The sequence below is a fragment of the Amblyraja radiata genome, chromosome 24 (assembly GCF_010909765.2).
Source record: "Amblyraja radiata isolate CabotCenter1 chromosome 24, sAmbRad1.1.pri, whole genome shotgun sequence".
Classification (NCBI taxonomy): Eukaryota; Metazoa; Chordata; class Chondrichthyes; order Rajiformes; family Rajidae; genus Amblyraja; species Amblyraja radiata.
The window spans coordinates 37,001,365-37,017,223 of record NC_045979.1 but is presented as its reverse complement, the minus strand read 5'-3'; the positions used below and the strand labels follow the sequence as shown (position 1 = coordinate 37,017,223).

Genomic DNA, 15,859 nt, shown 5'->3' with positions numbered 1-15,859 from the left:
GACCAGAAATACCATCAGATTCATCCAGAAAATGCAGGTTTACAACATGGAACATGGAACATAGAACACGTAACAACACGGAACATGAAACATGGAACATGGAACACTGAACATGGAGCCTAGAACATGGAACATAGAACATGGAACATAGAACACGGAACACGGAACAGAAAATGGAACATGGAACATGGAACATAGAACATGGAACAGGAGAACGTACAAACTCCATACAGACAGCACCCGTAGTCGGGATGGAACCTGCGTCTCTGGCGCTGTGAGGCAGCAACTCTACCGCTGTCCCACCGTGCCACCCCCCAAACCCCCTGTTTTACTTGTTGGTTCACAAGATCTGACAGGAGCAGCATTTCTGGCCCAAGTCTTTGTCCAATTCACTCATTGAACCTTTTAGCAAAAATCCAATGGTCTACACAGGCATCTACATGGAACACCAGCTCACCTGCACAGATGATTAGCTTGGCCATCTTGCAGAGAGTGAGTCGTGTAAGCCCAGTCGCCCCCTTTATATACTGCCATTATCACTAGTTATTAATAGTGTTGTGTGACCAGGATCTTATGGCTTTGGAAAAGTCATCAACCAAACCTTTGTTATTTACAATTCAACATAAGCAAGTATTTGTCTTGATTATTGTATTGTCGACCTTATCTTGATAAATATCTCCAATCTCACGTGGAAACCTGACCTTCATTAAAACCTCGCTTGTTTTCTTTCAAAGAAAAATAATCCAGAACCTTCAAAGGTTGGGACGACTTTTTACTGGACTTTATGAGTCATAGAGTCAAACAGCACGGAAACAGGCCCTTCGGCCCAATTCGTCAATGCCATCCACGGTGCCCCAACTAGGCTCGTCCCATCTGCCCACGTTTAGCCCAGATCCCTCTAAACCTTTCCTACCCATGTATTTGTCCAAGTGTCTCATTAATGTTATTGTACCTGCCTCTACTACCTCCTCTGGCATCTTGTTCCATAGACCCACCATCCTCTGTGTGAAATGGTTGCCCCTCAGGATCCTATTACATTTTGCTCCTCTCCTCTTAAATATATCTCCTCTGGTTTCTGATTCCCCTACTCTGGGTGAAAGGATCTGTACATCACCCTATCTCTTCCCCCATCATGATTCTATACATGGCCAATGTGAAACAAAGTCTTCTGTAGAGGTTTGAGACGGGTTCTATCTTTGAGTGTGTCCCAGTTAATGTTGGGGATAAGAGTTGATCGGTGAGTCTTGCCTTTTGAGTTAGTTGACCAGAGATGAAACACCACTCCAATCTTCTTTCGTGTCCATCTTCAAAGCTTCAAGTGTTGACATCGTCATCATCATCCGTCCCGAAAACGACTCGAGCTTCCGGCGACTATTAGTGGGAGCCATCACTTGATGCAGTAGATGATGGTGGCAGCAGAATTAGCTCAGGATACTTCCAGTTTCCAGCCCCACCACATGGACGCTTCTGCTATGGGGCCACCACTCCAATGATCCAACCACAGAAAGGCACGGAAGGTGTGGAGAAAAGTGCAAGGTCTGCAATGAGGTAGGTTGGAAGATTGGGGTGGCCCAGATCCCGGGCATTCAGATCTGGAGATACAGAGGTCTGCAAGAAGTCCAGATACGACCTTAGTAAGGCCAACAAAAAGGCCAAAAGGGACTTCTGCTCCAAGCTGGAGGATGAGACGGATGTTCGGCAGCTGTGGCAGGGCTTGAATGCCATCACCTCCTACAAGGCGAAATCAGGAGGCAGCTAAAATGTCAGCGAAGCATCACTCCCTGACGAGCTCAATGCGTTTTACGCACGCTTTGATAGCGAGAATACTGATGTGCCTTCTCGAGCCCCCATTCGACATGATGGTATTTCAGTCACAGTCACAGAGGCCGACGTCAGAAAATCCTTCAGAGGGGTGAACCCTTGGAAAGCACCAGGACCTGATGGTATACCCGGTCGTGTTCTAAAAACCTGTGCGGACCAACTGGCTGGAGTTTTTATGGACATTTTCAACCTCTCACATCTGAGGTCTGAGGTTCCCACCTGCTTTAAAAGGGCATCAATTATACCGGTGCCCAAGAAGAGCAAGGTGACATGCCTCAATGACTATCGACCAGTGGCAATAACATCTGTGGTGATGAAGAGATTGAGTGGTTGCGCATATCAACTCCTACCTCGACAAGAACCTGGACCCACTGCAGTTCGCTTACCGCCACAACAGATCAACGGTGGATGCGATCTCGCTGGCTCCCCACTCCGCTCTGGACCACTTGGACAACAAAAACTCATATGTCAGGCTGTTATTCATTGACTACAGCTCGGCATTTAATACCGAGCTGAAGTCAATCATCCCCTCCAAACTGGTTACCAAGCTCTCAGATCTGGGTCTCTGCGCATCCCTCTGCAATTGGATCCCCGACTTCCTCATTCACAGACCACAGTCTGTTCGTATTGGTGGAAATGTGTCACCCTCGATAACAATCAGCATGGGAGCACCTCAAGGCTGCGTGCTCAGCCCCCTGCTGTACTCACTCTATACTCATGACTGTGTAGCCAGACATAGTGCGAACTCCATCATCAAGTTCGCCGAAGACACCACTGTTGTGGGGCGAATCACTGATGGGGATGAGTCAGAGTATAGAAGTGAGATCGACGATTGACCAAATGGTGCCAGCGCAATAACCAGGCTCTCATCACCCGCAAAACCAAGGAGCTGATTGTGGACTTTGGAAGAGGTAGGATAGGGACCCACAGCCCCGTTTATATCAACGGGATGATGGTGGAAAGGGTCAAGAACTTCAAATTCCTGGGCGTGCACATTTCCGAAGATCTTTCCTGGTCCCAGCACACTGATGCCATTATAAAGAAAGCACATCAGTGCCTCTACTTCCTGAGAAGTTTATGGAGAGTCGGTATGTCAAGGAGGACTCTCTCGAACTTCTACAGGTGCACAGTAGGGAGCATGCTGACCGGTTGCATCGTGGCTTGGTTCGGCAACTCGAGCGTCCAGGAGCGGAGAAAGATGCAGAAAGTTGTGACCACTGCCCAGTCCATCATCGGCTCTGACCTCCCCACTATCGAGGGGATCTATCGCAGTCGCTGCCTCAAAAAGGCTGCCAGCATCATCAAGGACCCACACCATCCTGGCCACACACTCATCTCTCCGCTGCTATCGGGTAGACAATAGACAATAGACAATAGGTACAGGAGTAGGCCATTCGGCCCCTCGAGCCAGCACCGCCATTCAATGTGATCATGGGCAGAAGGTACAGGAGCCTGAAATCTGGTACATCCAGGTTCAGGAACATCTCCTTCCCCACAGCCATCGGGCTATTAAACTCACCAACAAACAGACTCTGAACTGTAACAGCCTATTGAACTTTATCTGTTTATTTATGTGTATATTGAACTGAACTGTTCTGTATTTATGCTTACAATACTCTGTTGTGCTGCAGCAAGCAAGAATGTCATTGTCCTATCTGGGACACATGACAATAAACTCTCTTGACTTAACTTGACTTGACACCTTTAGCTCATGAAAGGTTCTTTCAAGAGTCTGCTAACAGCGGGGAGGAAAAAGCTGTTCCTGAATCTTGTAGGATGTGGTTTCCAGCTTTTGTACCTTCTGCCGGATGGGAGAGGGGAAAAGATGGAATGAAAGTGGTCCTTAATTACTGTATGTAGGCTGCATTCCTGAGGCAGTCGGGCCAATGGGAAGGTGGCTGGTTTGTGTGCTGGGTCGGGCTGCATCTAAAACTCTCGGCTGTTTATTTTGGAGACAGCCCAGCGGGTTCTTCAGTCCTGCTTGGGATGGACGATCTAATTGTGCAGGAAGGAACTGCAGATGCTGGTTTAAACCGAAGATAGACACAAAGTGCTGGAGTAACTCAGCGGGACAGGCAGCATCTCTGGAGAGAAGGAATGGGTGACGTTTCAGGTCGAGACCCTTCTTCAGACTCAGACTTCAGACGATTAGGCTAATTAGCCCTCTGTAAATGACCCCAATGTGCAGGGAGTGGATGAGAAAGTGGGATAACATGGACTCGGTGGGTCGAAGGGCCTGTTTCCACGCTGTAAAATGTTCCCGATATTGGGGGAGTCCAGAACCAAGGGTCACAGTTTAAGAATAAGGGGTATAAGGCCATTTAGGACTGAAATGAGGAAAAACCTTTTCAGCCAGAGAGTTGTGAATCTGCGGAATTCTCTGCCACGGAAGGCAGTGGAGGCCAATTCACTGGATGGTTTCAAGAGAGAGTCAGATATAGCTCTGAGAGGTAACGGAATCAAGGGATATGGGGAGAAGGCAGGTACGGGATACTGAGTTGGATGATCAGCCATGATCATATTGAATGGCGGTGCTGGCTCGAAGGGCCGAATGGCCTACTCCTGCACCTATTTTCTGTTTCCATGTTTCTACGTATCTCTCCAAAACTAAACATAAAAATACATAAATTTCTTCAATAATCCTTTGTGGGATTCGCCCTTAATCTTTTTATACTGAAGGAAATACTCTGCTCATCCTGACTTCAACAATTAAACAATTGCCTTTGGATCAATCTCACTGTCTAAAGAGTCTGAAGAAGGGTCTCGACCCGAAACGTCACCCATTCCTTCTGTCCAGAGATGCTGCCTGTCCCGCTGAGTTACTCCAGCTTTTTGTGCCGAGCTTCACTGTTCCCTGCTGATTTAGTACAATAACCAGTCCAGATGCCCCCTGGTGGGCTCTGGTAAGCACACTCTGTATTTACCACTGGTAGACAAAAATTTCTGGAAATTTAGCGGGTGAGGCAGCATCTATGGAGCGAAGGAATAGATGATGTTTCGGGTCAAGACCCTTCTGGAAATTTAGCGGGTGAGGCAGCATCTATGGAGCGAAGGAATAGGTGACGTTTCGGGTCGAGACCCTTCCGGGTCTCGACCCGAAACGTCACCTATTCCTTCGCTCCATAGATGCTGCCGCACCCTTAAGGCTCTTGACCCGAAGTCCTTCGCTCCATAGATGCTGCCGCACCCGCTGAGTTTCTCCAGCATTTTTGTCTACCTTCGATTTTCCAGCATCTGCAGTTCCTTCCGAAACAACTGTATTTACCACAATTTAGTTTAGTTTAGTTTGGTGATACCGTTGCGGAAACAGGCCCTTCGGCCCACCAAGACTGCGCCGACCAGCAATTCCCGCATATCCTCCTCGCACGTGGGGCAATTTACGTTTATACCGAGCTAATTACCTCTTTGGAGTGTGGGGGGGAAACCAGAGATCCTGGAGAAAACCCACGCAGGTCACGGGGGGAACGTACAAACTCCGTACAGACAGCACCTGTAGCCAGGATCGAACTCGGGTCTCGGGCGCTGCAAGCGCTGTAAGGCAGCAACTCTACCGCTGCGCCACCGTGCCGCTCCGAGAAGAGGCGTAAAGTTTTTTGTTTGTAAAGTTTGCCTTTGGTACAACAGCACCTCCCCCTGCCTCTGTTTTCCAGCACACGCACATGACTGCATTTTGCACAATAGAAACGAAGAACTGCAGATGCTGGGTCAATTCATAAAAGGACACAAAGTATTGGAGTAACTCCAGTCTGAAGAAAGGTCCCGACCCGAAACGTCTCCCATCCATGCTCTCCAAGATGCTGCCTGTCCTGCTGAGTTACTCCAGTATTTTGTTTCATCTTTGGTATAAACCAGCATCTGCAGTTGCTTTTCTATTACTGAAGTAACTCAGTGGGTCAGGCAGCATCTCTGGAGTACGTGGATAGGTGACGTTTCACAGAGTGCTGGAGTAACTCAGCGGGTCAGGCAGCATCTGTGGAGAACATGGATAGGTGACGTTTCAAACAGTGCTGGAGTAACTCAGCGGGTCAGGCAGCATCTGTGGAGAACATGGATAGGTGACGTTTCACATAGTGCTGGAGTAACTCAGCGGGCCAGGCAGGATCTGTGGAGAATACAATACAATACAATACAATTTATTGTCATTTGGACCCCTTGAGGTCCAAACGAAATGTCGTTTCTGCAGCCATACATTACAAACAAATAGACCCAAGACACAACATAATTTACATAAACATCCATCACATTGCTGTGATGGAAGGCCAAAAAACTTATCTCTCCACTGCACTCTCCCCCCCGATGTCAGTCAAAGTCAAAGTCAAAGCCCCCGGCGGGCGATGGCGATTGTCCCGCGGCCATTAAATCCACGCCGGGTGATGCAAGGTCGCACACCGGGTCTTGGTGTTAGAGCCCCCGGCGTGCACTCGCAGTCCCGCCGCCATTCCAAGCCGCGCGGGGCGATGGTGTAAGGCCCCGCTCCAGGAGCTCTTCAACCCCGCAACTCGGGCGGGAGAAGTCGCCGTTGCGGGAGCCCTGAAAAGCGGTCTCCCTCCAGGGACCCGCGGGCTCCTGGTGCCGCCGTCCGCCAAACCCGCAGTTGCAGCCACCGAATCTCCGGGGGTCGGGCCACAGCAGCGCTCCACCACCGCTCCACCCGCTCCGGACTCGGCCAGCTCCGCGACGGTGAGGTGACTGGTCGGCACCAGAGCCCCCGGTCTTCCTGTTGGAGGCCGCTCCTCATTGCAGCCCCAACGACAACGGAGACCCGACAAAGAAAAGGTCGGGTCTCCCGTGCAGGGAGAGATTTAAAAGTTACCCCCACCCCCCCCACACCACCCCCACCCCCCCCCCCCCACACCACCCCAACCCCCCCCCCCAACAAAAAATAACAAAAACTACATAAAACATAGACATAAAATAATAAAAACGCAGACGGACTGCAGAGGCCGCTGCTGACGAAAGTCGCGCCGCCCACCGAGAACATGGATAGGTGACGTTTCACATAGTGCTGGAGTAACTCAGCGGGCCAGGCTGCATCTGTGGAGAACATGGATAGGTGACGTTTCACATAGTGCTGGAGTAACTCAGCAGGTCAGGCAGCATCTGTGGAGAACATGGATAGGTGACGTTTCAGGTCGGGACTTGAAAAGTCACCTTGTTCTCCAGAGATGCTGCCTGACCCGCTGAGTTACTCCAGCACTCTGTGCAATGACACAGCTTGCTGAAGTTGCCATGGCAGTTTGCATTCAGAGTCAGCATCAGAGGGGAATGGAGAGGCTGAATGCACAGCCAGGGTAGGGGAATCATGGACCAGGGGACATAAGTTTAAGGAAAGAGGGGAAAGATTTAATAGGAACCCAAGGGGCAACTTTTTCACCCAGAGGGCGGTGGGTGTATGGAACATGGAACAGCACAGGAACAGGCCCTTCGGCCCACAATGTCCATGCTGAACATGATGCCAAGTTAAGCTAATCTCCTCTGCCTGCACGTGATCCTTATCCCTCCATGCCCTGCATGTCCATGTGCCTGTCTAAAAGACACTTACTATATCTTAAACATCTTAAACACCTCTATTGTATCTGCCTGCATCACCACCCTGGCAGCGCGTTGCTGGAGGAAGTGGTTGAGGCCGGTACAATAACAACATCTACATGACACTTGGAAGATAGACACCAGATGCTTGTTTGTTTTATGCACAATAACACAAAATTATTGGTAGACAAAAATGCTGGAGAAACTCAGCGGGTGCAGCAGCATCTACGGAATGAAGGAAACAGGCAACGTTTCGGGCCGAAACGCCGCCTTTTTCCTTCGCTCCATAGATGCTGCCGCACCCGCTGAGTTTCTCCAGCATTTTTGTGTACCTTCGATTTTCCAGCATCTGCAGTTCCTTCTTAAACACAAAATTATTGTTTGTTTGTATACATGTGTGTACCTATATGTATATGTGTGTATGCATATGTGTGTGTATATATATAAATATATACATATATATATATACATAGATAGATACAAAATGCTGGAGTAACGTATATATATATATATATATATATATGTGTGTGTATACATATGCGCGTGTGTGTATACATATCTAGACACAAAATGCTGGGCATCTTGGTCTGCATCGTTGAGATGGGCTGAAGGGCCTGACTCCGTGCTGTCTGATTCCTGGAGTACAGTTGGATGATTTAATTAAAGAAATAAAGGAGAATTTAGTTAAAACTGAGTGTCACCATGTCCGCCTGTGGGATAGGAACAGAATTAGGCCATTCGGCCCATCAAGTCTACTCCGGCCCTCTGTCGACCTCTCCCTCCCTCCTAACCCCATTCTCCTGCCTTCTCCCCATAACATCTGACACCGGTACTAATCAAGAAACTGTCTCTCTCTGCCTTAAAAATATCCACTGACTTGACCTCCACAGCCGTCTGTGGCAAAGAGTTCCACAGATTCACCGCCCTCTGACTAAAGAATAGAACTAAAACATAGAACGAGTGTGAACGGGTGATGTCTGGTCGGTACATATTCGATGGGCCGAAGAGCCTGTTTCCATGCTGGATCTCTAAACTAAACTTAACTTAACTTTCGACTCTTGATCGCAGAGCAGCGAACATTAGTGGGAATAAAATACATGGGTTGCTACGACATCAAGCTCCCACTAGATGGCGGAACAACACAACGTGAAAGTGGTCACTGTTCAGAGAGTCAATGCAATGGTGTAGACTTTTGAGATACAGCACGGAAACAGGCCCTTCGGCCCATCGAGTCCGTGCCGACCAACGATCACGAGCACTATCCTACACACACTAGGGACAATATACTGTTTACAGAAGCCAATTAACCTACAAACCTGCACGTCATTGGAATCTGGGAGGAAACCGGAACAACCTGAAAAAACCCACACAGGTCCCGGGGAGAACGTGCAAACTCCGTACAGACAGCACCCGTAGTCAGGATCGAACCCGGGTCTCTGGCATTGTATGTGTAGAGTTCTTAACTTGGCCATGAAGGTCCGTTGTCCTGGCGACATTGCAGGGTTAGCCTGGCCAAGGTTTGAAGGGATACGGTCAAACATAGACAATGGGATTATCTTAGCAGGGACATCAAGGCTGGCATGGACGAGATGGGCCGAAGGGCCTCTTTCCCTGCTGTGCAGCTCAATTGCACTCTGACTCCATTTAAAAATAATCTTCATTCTATTAAAGTTTAGTTTAGTTTACTTTAGAGATACAGTGCGTAAACAGGCCCTTCGGCCCACCGAGTCCATGCCGACCAGCGATCCCCGCACACTAACACTATCCCCCTCACACGAGGGATAATTTTACATTTACCAAGCCAATTAACCTACAAACCTGCACGTCTTTGGAGTGTGGGAGGAAACTGAAGATCTCGGAGAAAACCCACGCAGGTCACGGAGAACGTACAACTCCGTATAGACAGCGCCCATAGTCGGGATCGAACCCGGGTCTCTGGCGCTGCAAGTGCTGTAAGGCAGCAACTCTACCGCTGCCCCACTGTGACGCCCTTAAAGCTCTATAAAAAAAAATGTTGAAGATGATTTCAATTTGTTTCAGAGACACAAAGAACTGCAGATGCTGGAAACTTGAGCAAAACACAAAGTGCTGGAGGAACTCAGTGGGTCAGGCAGCATCTGTGAGGGGAATAGACAGACAATGCTTTGGGTTGGGACTCTTCTTTTACCCATGTTTACTCCAAATTAACCAATTTACATCACCCTGCTGCCTGTAAACAATTGTTCATATTCTTCAAAGAACCATCCCAGGAATGAGTAGGTTAACATATGATAATAATAATAATAATAATAATAATAATAATAATAATAATAATATCTTTTATTGTCATTGTACGTCAGTGCAACGAGATTTAGTATGCAGCTTCCAACCGATGTAAGAGAAAAGTAAAATAAATAAATAAGCCTTGTGACGTGACCATCCGAGGGAGACAGTCCAGGGGGGGTGGGGGGCACTCAGCAGGGCCGGTTCAGAGCCGCTATACCTCTGGGAATAAAGCTGTTTCTGAGTCTGGAGGTTCGGGCGTAGAAGGCATTGTAACGTCTGCCGGAGGGAAGTAGTTCAAACTGTCCGTTGAGCATTTGACAACACTGGGCCTGTACTCGCTGGAGTTTAGAAAAATGAGGGGAGACCTCATTGAAAATTACCGAAAGGCTTGGATAGAGTGAATGTGGAGAGAATGTTTCCACTAGTGGGAGAGTCTAGGACTAGAGGTCATAGCCTCAGAAATAAAGGACGTTCCTTTAGGAAGGAGATGAGGAGGAATTTATTTAATCAGACAGTGGTATATTTGTGGAATTCATTGTCACAGAATGTGGTGGCAGTCAATGGATATTTTAAATGCAAAGATGGAATTGATTCTTGATTAGTACAGGTGTCAGGGGTTATGGGAGGGTGGGAGATTTCAACCTTCACGTGGTCCAACCTGTTTCAACGAATGCAATCACCCTGGCGTGCACAAACAGAAGATCAAACAGAACAAGTTGTCTTCCAACTTTAGGCTGTGCATGAGAAGAAGAAGAAGAAGAAGAAGAAGAAGAAGAAGAAGAAGAAGAAGAAGAAGAAGAAGAAGAAGAAGAAGAAGAAGAAGAAGAAGAAGAAGAATAATAATAATAATAATAATAATAATAATAATAATAATAATAATAATAATAATAATAATAATAATAATAATAATAATAATGGGTTATGGGGAGGGCAGGAGAATGGAGATGAGAGGGAAAGATAGATCAGCCATGATTGAATGGCAGAGTAGACTTGGCTGAAGAATGGTCTCAACTCTAAACGTCACCCATTCCTTCTCTCCAGTGATGCCGCCTGTCCCGCTGAGTTACTCCAGCTTTTTGTGTCGATCTTCGGCAGAGGAGGCTAGATGGGCCGAATGGCCTCATTCTGCTCCTAGACTTCATGAACATATGAACTGGCTCAGTTTGTTTACTTTGTGTTTAATTATCCCTAGCAGAACAGTTTACCTAACCTCACTGACAATCCTATTTCCAGAACCATTATTTAATTGTTTCACCTTCTCTCCGGAGGTGCCCTGTTGATGTGGAACACTCTGACAGTAGGTCCCTGCGTAGCTATCACACTGTTGTCACCAGAAGCTTGCCTGGTTGAAATCAGCCCCAACTCACAGAAGGCGTGGGTTCTCCAGAGAGCGACGGGGCCGTTTAACACGTGTCGCTCGCCATAGGTCGTGCAGGGACAGGGACAACGTCTGAAAACAATAACAAGCCTGCTTCGGAAAACAGAGGGTAGGCACAAAATGCTGGAGTAACTCAGCGGGTGAGGCAGCATCTCTGGAGAGAAGGAATGGGTGACGTTTATGGGGTATTGTGTGTAGATTGATGATAAAAAATGAATTTAATCCATTTTAGTATAAGGCTGTAACGTAACAAAATGTGGAAAAAGTGAAGGTGTCTGAATACTTTCTGAATGCAGTGTAGATTAGTTTATTGTCATGTTAACATTAAGAGATCAATGAAAACACCTGTGTAAACCCAAAGATGCTGGGGGACTTTCAATTCCTAACTTTTTGTATTATTATTGGGCTGTGCACATTAAGAATATAATTTATTGGCTGGACAACCCTTCCAACAACAGAATGGATAAGAATGGAGAAAGAATGAATGAATGAATGAATGAATGAATGAATGAATGAATGAGTGATGAATGAATTAATGAATGATATCTTTTATTTCGAACGATTAAAAAAAAAGAAGAAAAGAAAAGATGAAAATGAATAAATAAAAGGAAAATTATATATATACATATATATATACATAAATACATACACACATACATACATATACATGTACATATATACATACTACATATACACATATACACACATACACATATACATAACATATATGTACATACATAAATTAAAAATCAAAAGCCAATTTCAACATAATACACACTCGTTCGAAAAGGGATAGGAAGAAGCCTATGCTTGTCAAGTCCTACCCCCATTCTTTACCCAAAGAGGATTATTCTCCCTGTGATATAGGAGTGGTCCTCTTCTCCCCGATAAAATTGAATAACACAATATACAAGAATAACCCAATTATCCATAATACAATAAGAATTTGGAAACAAATAAAATTAACTTTAAATTAAGAAACCTATCAGTGTTAACGCCAATAGTGAATAATCCTTCATTTAAACCATCTCTTATTGATATGGGAAAGAATGGGAATTAAAAGGATAGGCGACATGTATGGAATGGGAAATCTGTTATCATTCCATCAATTAAAATTAAAATTTAAGCTGAATGACACCAATACTTTAAATATCTACAGATCTGCGATTTTATGAAGAAATATATACAAAGACATCAAACTATAATTTTAGACCTACTAGAAGAAGCAATGAATATTAAGGCTGACTCACAGAAATTAATATCATATCTATATAATAGTATTTTAAATAGAGAACTCCCATCAACAGAGGCACTTAGAGAAGATTGGGAACGAGAACTAATGATAAAAATCACGAAAGAAACATGGGAAAAGTATTTGATATATATACATAAATGTTCGATTAATGTAAGACACAACTTAATTTAATTCAAAATTCTACATAGATTATATTATTCAAAAACTACTGAATAAATTTTATCCAAATATTTCTCCCATTTGCGACAAATGTCCATCTCAAAATGCCAATATAACACATTCTTTTGTTTCCTGCATAAAACTCCATAAATTCTGGTGCGATATTTTTTGATATATTTACAAAATTATTCAAGATAAAAATGGAGCCTAACACTGAAATGATTATCGGTCTGAAGTGATAGCCAGTCGATTATCGGCCAGTCTGAAGAAGGGTTTCGGCCCGAAACGTCGCCTATTTCCTTCGCTCCATAGATGCTGCTGCACCCGCTGAGTTTCCCCAGCAATTTTGTGTACCCACTGAAATGATTATACTTGGAGTAACGGGAGACGGGAACAAACTAAACACATTTCAAAATTCATTTTTTAATTATGGGTTAATAATAGCAAAAAAAAACCTATGCTCAAATTTTGGAAAAATACACCCATAACAACGCTAAAAAATATGGATTATAAATATGTTGGACACAGCACATCTTGAAGAAATGCGATTCCTCCTAATAGATAAACCAGACCAATTCTTAACGAGTTGGTCTCCATTGATTGACTTCTTGGATTCAGATGGTGCAACAGAATCGTAAAAAACAATTGTTTCAGGTCTGGGTGAAAGGGACAAGAATACAAATACTCATCTCCTATCTCCTACTATTTTCTATTTTCTATACTTTTTCTTTCTTTCTTTTTTCTTTTTTTACTTTTCTCCCTCACTCTCTCTTTCTCCTCTTTTTTTTTTTGTCCTTCTTTACACAAACTACACGTTTTTCTACTCACTATTATCAAGTCTCTTTTTCTCTCTCTCATTTCTATAAAAAAAAAAAAAAATGTTGTACATAGAATGTAACTTTCCAACATATATTTGGCACCTGACTAACAGAATCAAGGGATATGGGGAAAAAGCAGGAATGGGGGTAGACAAACGTGCTAGAGAAACTCAGCGGGTGCAGCAGCATCTATGGAGCGAAGGAAATAGGCAATGTTTCGGCCCGAAACCCTTCCGGGTTTCGGCCCGAAACGTTGTCTATTTCCAGAAGGGTTTTGGGCCGAAACGTTGCCTATTTCCTTCGCTCCATAGATGCTGCTGCACCCGCTGAGTTTCGCCAGCATGTTTGTCTACCTTCGATTTTCCAGCATCTGCAGTTCCTTCTTAAGCAGGAATGGGATACTGATTTTGGATGATCAGCCATGGTCAAATTGAATGGTGGTGCTGGCTTGGCTCGAAGGGCCGAATGGCCTCCTCCGGAGCCTATTGTCGATGTTTCTGTGATTCATTCACATGACTCCTAATGACATCCCCATGCTGTTGGATTTCATTTTTCTTTGACAGGCCACATAGCAGTGAAAGTTTGTGGTGCCACATTGTGAGAGCTTCACTGGGGGAGGTGGCGGGGAAACGAGGGGGGAATGGGGGGAAGAGGAAAAGTGGGAAGGCTGGGGAAGGAGAAACAGGAACTGGAGATACTGGCTTACAAACGAAGAACACACAAGATGCTGGAGTAACTCAGCCGGTTAGGCAACATCCGTGGAGAACTGGAGAGGTAGTCAGACAGGTGGAGCAGGTCGGATCAGTGAGTCCATGGGGAAAGTTCTCACTGTGTAGACATAAGCAAAGATCCTATAGCAAGCAAGATAGACCACTCCTTCTAAATGCAATGGGCGAACATGTAGTACGCAACGGAGCCTTTTTTTTCATCCATTTCAGTAACCCGACCCGACCCGGCTCCCAGTGTTGTGGGGGAACAGTTTGTGTTAATAAATTTAAAATTCTGAAAATGAGGAGAAGATTTTTCCCAAATAACTTTTATTTTTACGAGGATGTTTCCGTAAGCGGCTTCCGTCTCCGCACTAGTATCCTACGGGATCTTTGGTGCGGAGACGGAAGCCGGTTACGGAAATGGGGCCGAAAATTACCCATGAATCTGCCCATGACCGTACTATGTCTTTTTCGTACAGTGATCTATCTTGCTCGCTGTAGGATCTTTGGACATAAGGAACTGCAGATGCTCAAAGACCCATAGAATCATAGTGTCATAGACTCATACAGCACCGAAACAGGCCCTTCGGCCCAACTTACCCATGCCGACCAACATGCCCCATCTGCACTAGTCCCACCTGCCTGCGCTTGGCCCATATCCCTCAAACCTGTCCTATCCGTGTACCTGTTTAAATGTTTTTTTTAAGTTGTGATAGTCCTTGCCTCAACTACCTCCTCCGGCAGCTCGTTCCATGCACCCACCACCCTCTGTGTAAAACAGTTGCCCCCTCAGGTTCCTATTAAATCTTTCTCCCCGCACCTTAAACCCATGTCCTCTGGTTCTTTACAAAGAAAAGTCACAAAATGCTGGTGTTCACAAGATATAGTAGAATTAGGCCATTCGGCCCATCGAGTCTATTCCACCATTCAATCATGGCTGATCTCAGCCTGCTAATCCCATTTTCCTGCCTTCTCCCCATATCCCTTGACACCCGTTCTAATCAAGAATTTGTCTATCTCTGCCTTAAAAATATCCACTGACTTGGCCTCCACAGCCCTCTGTGGCAATGAGTTCCACAGATTCACCACCCTCTGACTAAAGAAGTTCCTCCTCACCTCCTTTCTAAATGAGCGCCCTTTAATTCTGAGGCTGTCTGGTCCTCTGGTCCTAGATTCTCCCACCAGTGGAAACATCCTCTCCACATCCGCTCTATCGGTGCCCTTCAACTTAAAGTCAACTTAAGAGTAAGTTAAAAATAAAATAGATTCCACCAGGATCAGTGTAACTGAGTGACTGATGGGCAGCACGGACCCAGTGGGCCGAAGGGCCTGCTCCTGAGCTGCATCTCTCTGTGACTCCATGACTCTATGATTCTAAACGAAGACATTGGCAACTCCTGGAGTTTATCTGTCAAACGTCAGGAGTGTTTTGTTGCCATGATGTGTCCCAGGCAGAACAATGAAACTCTTACTTGTAGTATTTGTGGAGTAGTTGGGAATCTGTATGTTTTCAATACTTCTTCCATCCATCCAAATAAATGTTTGTTATATTGTTTGGAACAAGCACTTTGTGGGCACTGGGTAAATGGATATTCTCCCCTGCTTTGGCCATGAACCAGGGCAGGAATGTACAGGCCGAAGCCAGCGTTGGAACTCCATGTTCTCAGTGACACGCGATCCTCTCATATCCCCCAGGGGCACCGGGCAACCTCTCTCTCCGCACTGCAGTGTGGAGGTGGCCACACACTGGTGCTTCTCCCATGCTCAGGAGGGGGTCGCCTTAAGGCGCAGGATTCGGCCATTCGGCCCATCTAGTCTACTCCGCCATTCTATCTATCTTTCCCTCTCAACCCCATTCTCCCGCCTTCCCCCCCCCCCATAACCCCTGACACCCGCACTAATGAAGAATCTATCAATCTCTGCC

At 45.8% G+C, this 15,859-nt stretch overlaps 1 pseudogene; it reads right to left on the bottom strand.

The window, feature by feature from the left end:
- Positions 1 to 482, bottom strand: part of LOC116986647 — a 9,392-nt pseudogene extending 8,910 nt beyond the window's left edge.
- Between the last annotated feature and the right edge of the window lie 15,377 nt (positions 483 to 15,859).